A 16415-nucleotide genomic window follows, 5' to 3' on the forward strand; every position below is an offset into this window, starting at 1 on the left:
AGAAAGTAAAGAGATTTCCTACACACTCCCTGTCCCTACACATGCACAATTTCCTCCACTATCTATGTCCCCTGCCAAAGTGGTACATTTCTTACAGTCAGTGAACCCACAGTGACACATCATTATCACCCAAAGTCTGCAGTTTATATTAGGGTTCAGTCTTGGTGTTATACATTCTATGAGTTTGGACAGATGTTTGATGACATGTATCCACCATTATAGAGAATAGTTCCACTGCCCTGCAAATACTCTGTGCTTTGCATGCTTTCTTTTTATCATTCTGTTTTCTAGCCCATTCATCATGGATAGTACAATTTCTTCATAAAGCCTTTCCCAATGACTATAGTCCACACTGATCTCTTCTTTTACAGGCCTCCTGTTGCAGCCATAGGCAGGGCCACTCTTGACTATGTCTTTATCGCATCTTCCCATATTAGCTGTCTCTGTAACTAGAGTGAAAGTGGCTACTGAGATTCCCCCATTAGCCTGGCCTATGACAGGAGTTCCATAAGCAAAGCCACCATATTGCATAGACTTAGGGGCCCCATTCACATTATATTCTATGTATATATAGTACATATTATAATATATATATGTATATATGTTCTATGTATATGTATGTTTGCATATATATGTATGAATATATGTGTATATACTCTATGTATATATAATATGTATTATCTATGTATATATAATACATTATATTCTATGCAGGGTGGCCAGACTTGCAAGTGATACAGTGCATTTCTTGATGATAAACTCAGAGGCCCAGTGGTTAAATGACTGCCTGTGGTCCCCAAGTACACCCATAGAGATCATTGCCACAACACGGCTGTGTGCTCACTCTCAGTTACTGTTTCTGGAATCAGGAATGAAAGAACAAAGCCCTGTCCTGCTTACCCATCTCTTGCTCTTCTGAGGACTGGCTGGGGTAAGCCCGAGAGCCCCAGTGTATTTCTTCATTTACACTAGCTTGTGTTGCTTTGTGCACAACAGGGTTTACCATTCAAGCAGCAGAGTTGGACCCTCCAGAGCCCTCACTGGACAGCCTCGGGAATGGGGGGCAGTTCTCCACAGACTTTCTTTGACAGTTTGCACCGTTTAGACCTACCTCATAAGTTACTTCTTTCTTCTTTCTTCTTTCTCCTCCTCCTCATCCTTGTCCTCATCCTAGTCCTCCTCCTCCTTCTTCCTTCTTCCTTCTTCTTTCTCTGCCTCTTCTTTCTCCTCTTCTGATATTTTGCATATTAGAAGTCTTGGGGCGCCTGGGTAGCGCAGTCGTTAAAGCGTCTGCCTTCGGCTCAGGGCGTGATCCCGGCACGCCGGGATCGAGTCCCACATCGGGCTCCTCTGCTGTGAGCCTGCTTCTTCCTCTCCCACTCCCCCTGCTGTGTTCCCTCTCTCGCTGGCTGTCTCTCTGTCACATAAATAAATAAAATCTTTAAAAAAAAAAAAAAAAAAAAGAAGTCTGGTTGATCAGCCAAAAGCCAGTGTGGGCAAAAATAGAGCCGTTTCCACCCCGCATATGGCTTCTCGCCCCAACCCTGTTACCAGGTGGTCATCATTAGCTGCCATGTTGGAGCTTGGACATGACTGGGCTTCCACAGTGCATGGCCCAGTCCCGGAGTGTGAAAAGGGTGTTGAGATCCGGCTGGATGAAAGGGCTGAGGCCCAGTGCTGTGATTCCGGGCACCTCTAATTTCCCCTTTCTCTGTTTCTGCTCTGCGTCATCGGCAGGAGTTTGTTTAAGGCTTCTCGAGCTTGTCTTTGTTTCACCTGGGAAAGTCCCTGCAGGGAGAGCTAAGATCTCCCCAAGGAATGGGCTGGAGCCCTGACCTCTGTCACCTGAATTGTTTGTTCGAAGAAGCCCCCATAGGGGTTAGGAGGATGACCAATTGGCAACTTAAGGAGTAAAGACCTCTCTCTCCCTCTCCTCCCTCTGCTCATTGTGCTTGGAAGGGGTCAGCGGCAGCAAACTGGAGGGCCGACTAGCTGTGCCTTGAAAGGGGCTCGTTTTGTGTTTCAGTAATGAGCACTGTCTTTCTCCCCTTGGACGCACTCAGATTTCACGAGTTACAGGGAACCTGTCAACTGCTGTTTTCATTGTGTGGGGTTCACAGGGAACTTGGGTATAGGGCAAGCCTGTTTCAAAGAAAGCAGGGAAAGAAAGTCCTGAATAGATGCAGTGTGCTGTCATATGCAGATCACAGCTCCAGTTGCTAGGGGACACCCCTGCCCGCCCAGAGGGCAAGACGATGAACGTCCTGTATTACCGTGGCTGCCTCCTTGGAGATGGAAATGCCACTATAGAAAGGGCACAGCCAGCAGCGACACTGCGACACTGCTGTGGGTTCTCAGGTTTGCCACAGAGCCTGGCCTGACAGCAGCCTGAATCCCAGCAGGCTCTGTGGCCCATGGGCTGTTCGTTTGGGAGCCCCTCACCCAGGAGCTGAGGCGACAGACTGGGGAAGCCTGGAAAAGTGAAGACGGGCAGGTAGACAAGGGCTCTCTTTTAAGGGGCCACAGACCTCTGTGCACAGAAGGCCACCAGGGGCCACGGTCAGGAACTGGAGCCTGACGTTAAAGACAGGTTTTCACCTTCTTTGTTTGTCGTGCCCTCTGAGAACACTTGGCAATAACACTCCTTTCCTGGTGGCTTCATTTCATAGCTGACAGACATTGTTTTTTTCCCATTTACCTAAAGTGGCCCAGAGTAACAGGACAAGCTGTGCCAGCGAGCGGGAAGAGTGAGCCTGCCCTGGTGGCCCCTGGGTCCCCATACCCAGGTCCCTCTGCCTTGTGGCTCCTTGTTTTGCATCCATTCTCCCAACCTGTAGAAACAGGGAGTAGCCAAAGGACTGCCCTGCCCGGAGCAGAGCCCAGGGCAGGACCCATGCAGGAGTTTGAGATTAGGAGAGGGCCCAGAATCAAGACTGTCTTCATGGGGCTCTTTGACTGTAGGTAAGAAGATCTGGGATCAGGGGCACCTGGGTGGTACAGTTGGTTAAATGTCCAAGTCTTGGTTTCAGCTCAGGTCATGATGTCAGGGTCGTGAAATCAAGCCCTGAGTCAGGCTCCACACTCAGCATAGAGTCTGCTTTAGACTCTCTCTCCCTCTCCCTCTCCCTCTGCCTTTCCCTCTCTCTCTCTCTCTCTCTCTCTCAAATAAATAAATAAATAAATAAATCTTAAAGAAAAAAAAGAAGAAGAAAAAGAAGAAGATCTGGGATCAGACAAGGGCCAGAGGCATCTGGAAAAATTCATGGTAGGACCTAAAAGAAACCAGGGCAGGGTACTAAGAGAAATGTGTTTCCAACAACTCTTTACTGAACACCCTACTCTAAAGGGGCAAAAGCATGGCCCCGTCATCAGGGAGTCTGAGTCTGGGTGCTGTGCCTAAGCAGGGAGGTGGGCCAGTACCCTTGGCAACCTGTTGTGACCTTTTGACTCTTGTTTTCACCCCCATGCCCACTTGTACCACAGCTAAGCTTCTCACTGTGAGGGTTGCCAGGATCAATATGGTAAGTCCAGAGCCCTGCCCTCAAAGACCCTTCAGACCTAGTGAGAGGGTAAGTTTTGTATATAGGGAACTACCATCTAGGACACTGTGGCCAGCGTCCTGAGGGGAGAAGCCCTGTGGGCAGTCAGAGGCCTTGGGCTGGATGCCTGGAGAGTCACACACACAAAATCTCTCACTACTTCATGCTTGTGTTCGCTTTCCAGCTTGCAAAGCACTCACAGGTATGTTGTTTCTTCTCAACTTCACGCCAACCACTAAAGGTGCTTTGTAAGCCTGAAAGCTCTGTGCAAATATAAGACATAAGAACCCTTTCAGGAGGAGCCTTGCGGGCACCTGGGTGGCTCCGTCAGTTAAGCATCTGCCTTTGGCTCAGGTCATCATCCCGTATCCTGGGATCGAGCCCCACGTTCTGCTCCCCACACAGCAGGGAGTCTGCTTCTCCCTCTGCCCCTCCAGCCACTCGTGCTCTCTCTCTTACTCTCTCTCTCAAACAAAGAAATAAAATCTTTTTTAAAAACTTTTAAAAATTAAGAAAAAAGGAGGAGTCTTGAACACTGGCAGACGTGAGAGGCAGGGACGGTCAAGGAATGGTAAGCACCACACAGGTGACGTTGTGCTCTAAGGCTAGAGACCCAGGCTGAGGGCCCCACGTGCTGTAGTACCAGGAGGACTGAGCGGGACAGAGAATTTGGGTGGTCACCGTGCTCCCTTCCTATTGCTGCTGGAACACATTGCCACAGACTTAGTGGCTTAAACAACACAAATTCGTTATCTTACAGTGTCGGAGGTCAGGAGTCTGATACGGTGTCACTGGGCTGAGATCAGGGCGTTGGCAGGACGGCGTTCCTCTCCGGAGGCTCCATGGGAGAACCCGCTTCCCTTGCCTTTTCCTGCTTCTGGAGGCCACCCACATTCCTTGGCTCATGGCCCCTTCCTCCATCTGCGAAGAAAGCAGTGGGGCGTTGAGTCCTTCGCACATCTTATCACCCTGATTTCCTATTCTGCTTCCCTCTATTTTTAAGGACCCTTGTACTTACATTGGACCCTCGCAGATAATCCAGGACAATATGACTATTTTAAAGCCAGCCAATTAGCAAACTCGATTCCTCTTTGCCTTGTAAGGTAGCATATGCATGTTTTCCAGGAATTAGGACATGGACATCCTTAAGGGACCATTGTTCTGTCTACCAAGTTTGGTTAGTTGGTTTGTTGTTTGGTCAGTTATTAATTGTTTTTTTGGTTGGTGATTGGCTCACTGTTTTTGAAAGACACCCCCAGCTCAGGTCCTCACTCAAGAGCCAGATAATCAAGACTGTTAGAAGAAGAGAAAAATAAGAGTGAACAGTCTCTAACGGGAAGAAGGGGCTGCTGGAGGAAGACACAGGAAGTGAACATTGATTTTATCTCACTGCCTAGCAGAATAAACCTATAAAGCACCATCCCAAGAACTAGAAAACATGCCATTCTGGAGTAGTTTGTTAGCCTACATACCCCCTCAGAGGCAGGGTTCATAGCTAGTTCATACTCCATACAGAAACTTGGCCTCAAGACCTTGGTTTTTGTCCCATGTCCTATGTCTAAGCTTCCGGCTTAGAAGCAGAGATGTTTGTAATCCATTTTTAAATGTCTGGTCAACCTTTTGAGATATTATCTCTAACTCAAATACACTAATGGGTTCTGCTAAGTGTCTAGTAGTTCCCTGCAGTCTCTCAACCCTACAGTGGGTTTAAATTCCCTCTCCCACGTATCAGCCCAACCTTGCCTCATGGACCCTGCCCAACTACCTCCCAGACTTCACGTCTTGCAAGTAGGAGTGTGTCAGCAGCTGCCTTGCTTTCTACCTTGTTGGAAGCTAAAGCCTGCTCTTCACGAAGTCCATTGAGACTCTTGAAATAAAATGTAGGCTTTGGTCATTTGCTCTTGAGCTGTCCCTGCAGCTGGGCACTTTCTTCAGTTGTATCTCTTGGAGAGCCCCTTCTTTATGCTCTGTCTGGGACCCAGCTCCTTGTTTCCTGGTTTCTTGGCCTGGTGCTCCTGATTCCGGTTAGCCACCCAGGTAACTCCCGGGGTACCCCCCACTGCCCACCTGCAGACTATCACCTGGCCTCTGGAGTTGGGCTGTCATTCATGCTTGACTGCTGCTTGTCCTGACCTCCCAGTGAGTCCTGGCTTCCATGACTGACCTTCGTGTTGGTGACTTCAATCTTAATACCCCTTTGTCCCTGTAGTCAGGATTCGAACCTAGCTGTGGGGCACCAGCAGCCAGGGTAATCCATGTACATCGGCTCCTGTCACCCCTCTGCTCAGAATCCTCCTGTGGCTCCCATCTTATTTAGTAAAAGCCAGAGGCTCACAGTGGCCTAGCCCTGCCCCTTCTCAGTCCTCACCTCCTCTGTCTCCCCATCCTTCTCTCCTCCTCTCCAGACACACTTGATACTCCTCAAGGAAGCCAGGTTCCTGACTGCCTCAGTGCCCGAGTACTTGCTAGTCCTTCTCCCTGACTGCCCTCCCCCAACCCTGTATCTTGGCTTGTTCCCTTCTCAAGAAGGTCTTCACTGACATTCTATGTAAAGAAACAAAACACCCTACCTTTGCTGGTACTCCTACCTAAAGACTCCCTACCCCCCCCTTACCTGACTGATTTTTCTCCATAAAATTAGCACCAAATAACACATGAGCTGTGTCTCTGTTGTTTATTATCTGTCATTCTCGCTGGGAACAAAGCTGCAGCATGTACTCGCTGAATGAATATATGAATCCCCCAAACTCCCCTCAGAAACCTGATGGGTTTTTTGTTGTTTTTTTTTAAGATTTTATTCACTGATTTGACAGAGAGAGAGGGAGGGAGAGAGAGCACAGGCAGGGGAAGCAGCGGAGGAAGAGGGAGAAGCAGGCTCCCCACTGAGCAGGGAGCCCAATGCAGGACGTGATCCCAGGACCCTGGGAATATGACCTGAGCTGAAGGCAGATGCTTAACTGACTGAGCCACCCAGGTGTCCCAGAAACCTGATATTTTAATGAGCCTCCAGACACTGTTCAGATCCCAGGTCTCAACCTATGCATGTTTCTGGGCCACCAGGTGGAAGACCTTGCATTCAGCTGAAGACTGAGATGAAGACTGAGCTTCACTCTGGTACCCAGTTCCTTCCATGTATCCTGGAAAACAAGAACATGCAGCACATTTTTCTGGGATCGATCAATCTATCATCTATCTATCTATCTATGTATCTATGCTCGCTTACCTGTTGAAGGGAATCCTAAGCTTTTCCCTCTAGCCTCACCCTGACTCTAGCAAGCCAAGGATGGCAAGCAACTACATCCTCAGCAACAACACCGCTGGCCACATGGTTTGAATGCTCAGCCCTCAAAACCACGTCCCACCTACTGGACATTATTTAAAATAATAGAACTGAGAAATCATTGTTGACTTCTCCTAAAAGATGGCTCCTGTCCTCCCATCCAGTACTTTAGCAGCCCGTGGAGGTAGCGCTCTGAGGGCTTCCAGAGTGAGACCAGAGCACACAGACCCCCATGCTGAATCCATCAGGCCAGCCTAATGGTCAGTGGACCGTGGGCTGGTGAAACAGAAATGTGTTACTGAAACAGCCCTGTGGTTTGAGATTCCCACAGTACCAGGTTCTGGGCATGTTTCTCCTATTACCGTTCTCCAACAGACAATAGTTTATTTTTATTTTTTTTTTCATGGCTAGTGGCAAGACGGCACCTGTGGTGACCTCATTAGTCAATTCCAGAGGTCCTCAAAGAGGGCGGAAAGCCTGCCAATTTAGCTAGGGTTTTTTTTGTCTCAAGCTACTGAGTGTGGGGGTACTGGGGAAACAGGCCAAGGAGTTAAAGGGGCAGGAGGGTGAGAGAAGTCTTATCCAAACCCACTCTGAGGTTAAAGAAAAGGCAAATGTGTCTTTGACTGGTTTTCTAGTTGCCTTAATAAGTCTTTAACTAGGGGTACCTGGGTGGCTCAATTGGTCAAATGTCTAACTCTTGATTTCAGCTCAGGTCTCGATTGTAGGGTCATGATTTCAAATCCTGTTTTGGGCTCCACACTGGGCATGGAGCCTACTTTAGAAAAAAAAGTCTTTAAAAAGACCTTAGCTTCCAAGAAGCTTCTCAAGAATGACAATTTCCTTAATGCGAGACCACAGGAATGGGCTGAGATAACAAGTGATAGCACCTGGTTTGTGCCAGGCATTGGGGCACACTCTTTCAATGCCTCACCTTACTACTTAGCCAGGGGTATTCTGTCAAAATTACTGAAGCAGGAATTCTATGAGGATGTGTTTTAGAATTGAAAAATGAAGGAATTGAGTCTCTGAGAAGTCACTTGACTTGCTCAAGTTCATATAGCTTCTGCATAGTGGGGCCAGAATCTGAACTTGGGTCTGTCTGACTCCAAAACTTATACGAGTCCCCTCTGATGTCTCTCTGGAGGTCCCCGGACTGCATGTCTCCCCCAGACTGAGAACCTACAAAAGTTTGGGGTCCCCCTGATTTGGAGTGAAATGAGCTCAGTGAGTGCTTCTTTGGGTTTGGGACCCCATTCATTAAGTTGAAATTAACCACCAAATCTCAAAACCTTGCCTACTAGATTCCAGAACACATTATGTCCCTTTACCTATGACCTCCCCCACACACACACACCCTTGTTGAGCTGGGATTATCCCAAAAAGGAAGGCTAGGCAACCACTAGGGGCCTCTGCCCTGCTCATTCTAGAAACCAGCAGCCGCCGGGCAACGAAACTGCCCACCAGGCAGCCAACTTCATCCTTTGCGGATCTCCAGGTTTTGGAGAATGAGATATCAAGACCTTTGCAGGAAGGTGGAGGATGCGTGAAGCTTAAAACCCGTGTTCTAAAGCAAATCTCTTGGCATCATTTCCATGGTGCCTGGTGATGAGGAATGAGTCTTACTTTCTAGATAGAGACAGTAAAGCCGTGGGCATGGCTGGTGCTGAGAGATGCAGGGAAACATTCTCAGAGAAGGACTGGGCCTCAGTACTTTAGAGCTTCTGGGTCGGAGTCATCACTGCCTCTTAAAAATTAGATCAGTATTACTCCTACGAACTCTATTGTTGGATTGGTTGTGCTGGAGGCAATATTAGGACCTTGATTTGGGGCACGGGCTTGATGTAAGGCCAGTGAGGAGTCAGACGTGGGCCTGGGCTGGGTGAGCCAACTCTTGGACTCGGAATCCATGTTCCTTGCTACGCTCACCACTGCCTTCGTACAACAGATCTCGGTGTGTGTATATTTCAAAAGCAAGAGAAAGCATTTAACTCTCTTTTATTTAGAAAAAAGTTCTGGATAAAGGAGGAATAAACAAGGTCATTCTGTTTGTGTTTTGCTGAGATTCACTGGAAAGCAAGCTTAAGAGGCCAGCGCCTATGTCAGAACACAAGAGACCAATGCCCTCTCCAAGACTTGTATAAACAGAAGGAGCTTAAAAGCTGACAGGGAGTTCTGGAGAGGGAAGCAGATTTTCCAGTTTATTTCCAAGTCTTTTCACGCCTTGACCTTTAGCCTAAAAGCCAGAGAGCCAACCTGATCTCCATGATGACTGTAACTCAAGAGGAGACACCACGGGGCAAGGAGAGAGGGGGACGATGCCAGGTTTGTGTGGTCCAGGCTCATTTGAACACAAGAAATTAGCTGCCCTGCCACAGGATAACTAGAGCAAAGCCCTGCGCCTTTCTTGTCCTGTGGCCTTGTCCATGATCTTAATCATTGTATTTATTTATTTATTTTCTTTTTCAAGGTTTTATTTAAATTCCAGTTAGTGAACATACAGTGTAATGTTAGTTTCAGGTGTAGAATTTAGTGACTCATCACTTACACGGAACACCCGGTGCTCATCACAGCAATTGCCCTCCTTAATCCCCATCACCCGTGGTTTCAAGCGTTTTAAAAATGAAGGCCAGCTACAAAAAGAAATAACCAAGGACAAATCCTCAGTCCTTTCGTCCAGAGGCTTCCACAGTAAAATGTAAAAGTATTATTCTAATGATTTCACTCATTGTTCCTCTGATTTTTACTTAAAAAGAATAAAAAAGCCAATCCTGGGCAGGTCGTTGCAATGGGGTTCTACATCCCGGACCATAAGCCAGGGTTCCTACCTTTTGCCCTTCACACCTTCCTCACACCTCACCCAGATCTCACTCCACAGCCTCTGCCTTCCCGGACCTGGTCTTAGCCTTCAACCCACCAGCCGTTCGACCGCAGGTGATTCTTTCCCTGCTCCAAGCCTCTGTTTCCTCTCAAAATGAAAGCGTGAGGCTGGTCCTGGGATGCACTTCCAGTCCTCCCTCTAAAAAGAATGTGCCGGACGGTACCTCCCTAGTGTCTTGCAGCTGATGTCAGCCCGTTTGCTAATACAGTGACCGACTCGGTCCATCTGCCCCACCTTCCTGGGGCTGTGCTTTGAACTCTGTTGCTTTGCCTTCCTCCCTTTCTTGTCACGCTTGGAGACAAGAGAGTGTGTTCTTACTGAGAGCCAGGGTCTCCCAAGGGGTGTTTCTCTCAGTACGGGAGCTGCTCCCCACTGCATAAAGATAAATGTCCTCCTTGTATGGAAGGCAAAACTTCAGTACAGCTATTTCTTTTTTTTTTTTTTTTTAAGATTTTATTTATTTATTTGACGGAGAGAGACACAGCCAGCGAGAGAGGGAACACAAGCAGGGGGAGTGGGAGAGGAAGACGCAGGCTCTAAGCGGAGGAGCCCGATGCAGGGCTCGATCCCAGAACGCCGGGATCACTCCCTGAGCTGAAGGCAGACGCTTAACGACTGAGCCACCCAGGCGCCCCAGTACAGCTATTTCTAAAAACCAAACTCATGTCTTAGAGGGTCGGTGTGCTGTCTTTGCTTTTTCTGAAATATATCCTCCAATCTCTGTCTGAATAGGCCTGGATATAGACACAGTGCCCTAAAATGGTGAGTGAGCATTAAAACACTAGCAGTTACCGTTTATGGATCACCGGGCATTTGCAGGCACGATGCTCAGCTCCTTACAGATAGCAGGGCGTAGTAGCTTGCCCGAGCTGAGCCCACATCAGCCTGACGGCAGAGCCCACTCTCTGCACTGAAACATTCTTCTCTGCCTTCTCCCACTTCATCTACCTAGACCCTTCCTTACGGCACCCCCTGCCCAAGCATAGCCAGCCTCTTGGCACCCACTTCGTGAGATACCGTCTAGCCCACACCTTTGGTTCAAAGAGCCCCAGCACACGACCATCTCGCATGAAGATCTCCTATCTCCGTAGCCCGGCTTCCGTGTGCTCAGAGGGGCTCCCACTGTGCACACCTTCAGTCTCCTGGCCCGCCTCACTAGGTGGAAGCTTGGTTGTAGGGGCACCACGTTCTGCCTGTCTCCCTGAATAGCTCTTCCAGGTCCAGTAGAACAGGTCTGCAATCCACCTTATAGCCATCACTCACTCCCGAGCCTATTCTTGAGTTAGAAAACCTGCACCCTAAAAGAACCAGCCCTTGCTGTGGGTGACCCACCTGGCCACCGAACGGGGAGCATGGCTCTTCAGTGTTGCTGAGGGCTCCACCCTCAGACCCCTTCTCTCTATCTTCATTCACTCTCCATGATTTCCTGGCTGTCTCACAGCTTTAGATGACATCTATCTGCTGGCAGCTTCCAAATTGAATCTCTGGCCTGGCCGTCTCCCCTAAATTCCAGAACTGCAGAGCTAAGTGCCCACTTGACACCTCCACTGGGATATCTACTGGGCATGTTCGGATTACTGTATCCAGAATCAAACTCTGATTCACCTCCCCCAACACGCACCTTTCTCAGCCTCCCCATGTCTTTACAGGGTAATTCTATCCTTCCCGCTGTTCGGGCCAAAAGTCTCGAAGTCATCCTTGCCTCCTCTGGGGATTTCACACCCCACATCTAACCCATTAGCAAATCCTGTTGGCAGTTTCTTCTAAATAAATCCAGAATCCAACAACCTTTTACCACCTCGATTGCTGCTTCATTGGTCAAAGTTACCGTCATCTCTTGCCTAGATTATTGTAACTCAGAGGGAATGTTGGGTGTGCCCGCTGCTTTGTGGGACTTCAAGCTGGCTCATTTGCATCCGGCAAACTCCTGAAAAACACACTGACCTTCCCGATTCTGTGATGTGTGTTTGGCATCGAACCCATTGCTGCCCACACAGCAGAATGTGGCTATAGCTGTTAGAACTCATTGTTAATCGTGGTGAAAGCAAAGAGAGCAAAAATGAATAAAGTAATTTCCCTCACAGATAGCGTGACATGGCAGCCTTCACAGAGATTTTCAGAACCTAACAGCTCACTTCATGTAAGACCAGCTATACGATTCATTCAAAATAAACAAACGAAGCTTCACATCTGAGTCCCAGGTCCTGAATGTCTTTTGATAATCTCTTTCCTCAAAAAAATATATTAATTCATAGGGAAAAGGCCTTGAAGTGAGTCCTTCCAAGACCAAGTTGGAAGGAGTAGGTCACAGGACCACGAGGACCAAAGTTCACAAAGCCGTTCAGGGAAAGTGGTCTGGATTAACACATCCCGCCCCATCCATGTGCCTTCTGACACATGGCAGATCCAGGGGTGACAAGAGAAGGGAGGACGGGAGAGTGCACTTGAGAGATATCTAACAGGTTTGTGTTCTGCCCTACCTAGCTTTTGGAAGTAGTGAGGTACTCAGTGAACTGGGTTGTAGGCCTGGTTTCCCTCTAGCGAGACCACCACCAATTTCCCTTTGTACGCATGGCCTTACTCAACCTTGAGAATTCAAGGGTCTAAAAACAAGTCACTTCAGAGTCTCCCATGTGAGCGACTACCCCCCGGCCTTCTGTTTCAAGACCTTTGTCCAGCTGCTTCCAAATCGCCAAGCTCCCCCGTTGCCCCTCTGTGGTTACCACCCACGGAGATGTAGGCAGAGGGGGCTGGGGGAGGGACCTCTTAACTTGGCACTTGAGCTTCTCAGACAATGAACCAAGGCAGCTCAGAGATTTCTTTTATTCCTGGAGTACAAGGACTTAAGCAGGTCCACTAGATCAAAGGCATAGCACCGCCTGGCCTTCTCTTTGACAGAGTCCTGGGAGCCAGGCTGTAGCTTTGTGTTTGAGGGTAGCATCGCCAGACTTTGCAAATAAAAATAGAGAACACCATTTAAGTCTGAAATTCTGATAAACAGTGAAAAAATATATATATAATATTTCAGATAAGCAGTGAATATATAGATTTATTACTGTGTGTGTGTGTATATATATATGTATATACTAATGTATATATTAGTATAAGTATGGTCCATAAAATATTTGGGACACACTTATGCTGAGAAATTATTCCCTGTTTGTTCAAAATCCCAATTGCATTGGTTTTCTTTATTTTATCTGGCAATCCTATTTGCATGATTTCTGAGCATACTCCCAAATCAGCCTAGATAGAACTGGGTTTGCTGTGCGGGGCACAACCTCTGACCCCAGCTTCTGTTCCCCACAGGCATCCTTTCTGATGGGGCTGGCTGACCCCACTACCAAAGCACCCAGGAAAGAAAATGCAAAGGAGCAAATGCTCATGGCTGTTAAAGGTGGCACATGCCCCCACAGTCAAGGGCACAGGGATCTGCTAAGGGCCTTTTCAAGGCCATCAGCCCAGGAAGAGGAGCTGGAAGAGAACTGGGAGTGGGTGGCAACAGGGACTGGAGACTGGGGAGAGGGAAAGGGCCCAGCAGGGCAAGCATGGAGCTTTGAAGGGGGCTTTTGAAAAGTGACATCTCAGGAGGCACTGATTTCCTGCCGAACAGTCACTTGAGCTACCCCTCCAGAGGCTTCCTCCAGCTCCCACTATCCCAGGACAAAACCGGGCCCAGGCTCCAGGTTTTTCATTTCATTTCCCCTTTTGATTTATCCCCTCTTCTTCCTTAGTCTCAGTCTTCTGGAAAATGGTGGACATGGACACCTTATGGGCAGTTCTGGACGTGGCGGAAGTCACATCAGGGAGGCCCCGCCACTTGGCACCACACCCTCACATCCTGCCCACAGACTAGCTATGGCCTGGCTAGCGTGTAGTGATCTATACCACATTGGTCTCATAAGCTTCAAACCCCATCTCTGCCTTGTTCTAGCTGTGTGACCTTGGAATACTTAGCACTCTGCCCCTCAATTTCCTCATCTGCAAACAGGGACTGTTGTCAGGATACAATGAGTTAATATGTGGGAAGCACTTAGAACAGTGACCAGCATAGGGAAGACACTGTTATAGATGTGGGTGGTTTTCTGCCCCTGCTGCTCCACTGAACAGCTCCCTCGATCACCCCAGTGACTTTGTTCTTGGTTCTCATTCTCTTGAGCCCTCTGCTGTCCCTGACACACACCTTCCATAGTCTTTTCTCATGGTTTCCATGATGGCGCACTCTTCCACATTTCTTCCCTCCCTCTTTGACATCTCTGCTTCCTTCTCATGGTCGTTTGCCTTTCTCAGTCCCTTCCAACCAGACCCATTTCTTCAAGGTTCTTTCTTGGCATGGCTCTGTTATCATCTCTGTATCATTTCCCTTGGAGATCTCAGGTCACAGATGGGAATGCCAAGAGGATCTAGCCTTGGATATACTCGGACTATTTCTACAAGGGAACTGGGGAGGGGACGCCAGGATCTCAGTACCTGAAGCAAGGGCCAGCAGCAGGACATGTGTGGCTCTTGGGGAAATGGCCCTCTAACCTGTGAACACCTGGCCCATGGCTACCAGGCCGTGGCTGGAGGAGAGCCAGAGCAGCCCCCTGATGTGTGGGCCACTCTCATCACTAGGCTGAGGCCAGTGCTTAGTGGGAATGAGGGAGGCCAGTGAAAACTAGAAGGAAGAGAACCAGAGGTTTCCTAGAAGAGTCCTCAGGATGCCCAGCACCTCCCTGTCCCAGGCTGGGCCTCTGCCCAACACCTCGTGCCTCGGGGTCATTCACGTATCACCATCTCACACTCCTGACACAGTATGGAGCTTGTTTTCTTCCTCTCACACTCCCTGACTTTAATCCCCACCAGTCTGTGCCACTTGGCTGGCCTTCTTGTCAGAAAGGTGACAAAAGGGCTCTCTCTGAGAAGTCAGATCCCTCAGCCAGACCCTGAAGCCTCCTTGAGGCCATAGGAGCCCATGGCCTAGGGTCCTGACCTCCACTTACCAACCTGGTTTCCTCTCACCTCTCACTGCTGCGTGGTGGTGGGAGTCACTCAAAGCAGGTCCACTGATCTCCAGAGAAGTGGGAGAGCCTCTGTCTCTCCTACACTCACGCTCCTCCCCCATGGCCTGGGCCAGCCCTCTCTATTGACCCTTACCTTACAGTGTTTCCCAACACCTAGCTTGACTCCACCTACCTCGCCTCCTCCCCCAGGCTCCTCCCCTGCTCCCAACATCTGTTCATCTTCTCCGGTTCAACTTGCTCCTTATTTCTGTCCAAATCCCTTTCATCCTTCAAGAGACACTTGAGGCTCCAACCCCATGAAAGGGTCCCAATACCTTCCATTAATCCTTCCCCTGCTTTCTCACCTGTATTTTTTATCACCTGGACCCCACATTTGGTCAAATGAATTATGTTCATGGTAGTCCTTCATACCATATGACATTATTATTCTTTGCTTGTTATATAAAGATCACAGGACTGGAAGAAGTCTTAAAGACCATCCAGCCCAGCCCTCATTTTTTTAAAGGTAAAACCAAGAGAGACAAAGATTTTATTACAAAGCCAGGCTGAACCTGGCGGAATTACATTCAGCCCTCTTGACCCAATCTCGGACTTGCCACAAATCCCTGCTGCCTCTCCACACAGAAGTCTCTGTCACTCAAAGGATGGGGCAGTCATGAAAGACAATCACGTGATATCCTCCTCAAATGACAAATGGTGCCTCCCTGTTGATCAGCAGGACAGAGTCCAGGCTACAGCCCATGTCTGTATACCTTATGTCTTTCAAGTTCTTTGCTATCCACTTTAATAACCACCTGGAAAAGAGTGATCATCAGAGGTCACCCAGATTTTCGCAGGCCAGCCCCAATTCCCTGCTGTCTCCCCTTTTCTCCAGAGAGAAAAAGCCCATTTCCTGCTCCCCGACGGCCGGGGGCCAGCTCCTCCAGCTACCAATCCCCATAATCCCTTGCATTTTCATTTTGGAAGCCCCGATTCACATCTTAACAAGTGTCCCTTCTGATTTTCCCAGGGGCTGACGAGAAGCTGGTGGGCCACAGCAGGAAGGGGCCGAGTAAGCAGCCATGAAGTAACTAAGCGGAGAGGCTAGGTCGGAGCCCCCTTTTACAGAGGGTGGGAGCAAACAAAAAACAGACTGGGGACAGAAGAGCAGGAAGTGGCCCAGGGACACTAGGGGATAGGGACAGGGTGACCTGCCCAAAATAAGGCCCCTAAACTCCAAGTAAATTCCCCGATTCAGAAATCAGCCAGAATAGGGCAAAATAAACATTTTTCTTTTCTCTCTCCCGCTCTGGTTGCCCTGCTCCCTGCAAGGAAGAAAACTAGAATAATGAGCCACGTTGGAGACTGTCACCCGAGCAGCTCCGGAAGGACGTGGGCAGACGCCTGGCTGGGCGGCTGACTTTCTCTGTTTCTGGTTGAGATTTTATAAATATTCGGGGAGTTTGATCTGAGGCTGGTGGTGGGGAGGCGAGGGGAGCGGCAAAGGGGGTAGATAACTCAGCCCATGGGGGTTCTTGGACCTCTCCCAGGCCTGCTTTCCATTAGCGTCGCCGAGGCAACTGCTCCTCCGCCGTGGACCCGTCACAGCCTGCAAGGCATCTGCAGCCTGTTGGCATCTCCTGTGACGGTGCATCTGCGGCCATCGGTCCTCTTCCAGACCCCCAGCCCTCAACCCCATCAGCTCCTCGCCTGCGGGAGAACAGATCATTAAG

At 49.0% G+C, this 16415-nt stretch overlaps 1 protein-coding gene and 1 long non-coding RNA gene across 10 annotated transcripts in view; one reads left to right on the forward strand and one right to left on the reverse strand.

Moving 5' to 3' along the window:
- RAD51B (RAD51 paralog B) overlaps positions 1–16415 on the forward strand; it is a 695021-nt gene that overhangs the window by 643908 nt on the left and 34698 nt on the right. The window lies entirely within an intron of this gene.
- Positions 1–16415, reverse strand: part of LOC123799055 (uncharacterized) — a 27423-nt gene continuing 11008 nt past the window's right edge. For 2 of the 3 annotated variants that reach the window (XR_006781489.2, XR_015721797.1), the window contains one exon: positions 9845–16392. This is a non-coding gene — a long non-coding RNA (uncharacterized LOC123799055). Of the gene's footprint in view, positions 1440–4297; positions 4461–9844; positions 16393–16415 lie in introns of those variants that run through there. The other variant, XR_015721798.1, reaches the window with a different exon arrangement.

This window comes from Ursus americanus, chromosome 26 (genome assembly GCF_024610735.1).
Source record: "Ursus americanus isolate L20-20 chromosome 26, mUrsAme1.1.p, whole genome shotgun sequence".
Lineage (NCBI taxonomy): Eukaryota > Metazoa > Chordata > Mammalia > Carnivora > Ursidae > Ursus > Ursus americanus.